The sequence below is a fragment of the Rhincodon typus genome, chromosome 31 (genome assembly GCF_021869965.1).
Source record: "Rhincodon typus isolate 14 chromosome 31, sRhiTyp1.1, whole genome shotgun sequence".
Taxonomy (NCBI): Eukaryota; Metazoa; Chordata; class Chondrichthyes; order Orectolobiformes; family Rhincodontidae; genus Rhincodon; species Rhincodon typus.
Window position 1 is genome coordinate 24,293,108 of NC_063362.1, and position 305 is coordinate 24,293,412.

Below are 305 nucleotides of genomic sequence, written 5' to 3' on the forward strand. Positions count from 1 at the left end.
CATCCAAATCTGTGCCATCATCAGAAAGCAATCCAACAATAACACACGTATCACTAATAACTAAGACTTCATCAGAAGGATATCCACTATCAACACAAGTGTCAGCAGAAACACAGTCATCATCAGCGAACTATTCAACACTGAAAGGATTGTCATCAGTCGTGTCCTCCTCAGCTGAAACACATTCATCTGCACAAACATCATCAGTGACACCTTCCACAGGAAAATTCAGTTCACCAACATTACACCTCCCATCGTTAACCCCATCATCTTCAGAAATCCATGGTACACATACACAAAGATCA

General features: G+C 41.0%; 1 protein-coding gene across 1 annotated transcript in view; it reads left to right on the forward strand.

Annotated features, from left to right (window-relative positions):
• The window catches only part of LOC125486632 (mucin-3A-like), a 9,145-nt gene that overhangs the window by 1,921 nt on the left and 6,919 nt on the right, over positions 1-305 (forward strand). The gene's annotated exons all lie outside the window — the stretch shown is intronic.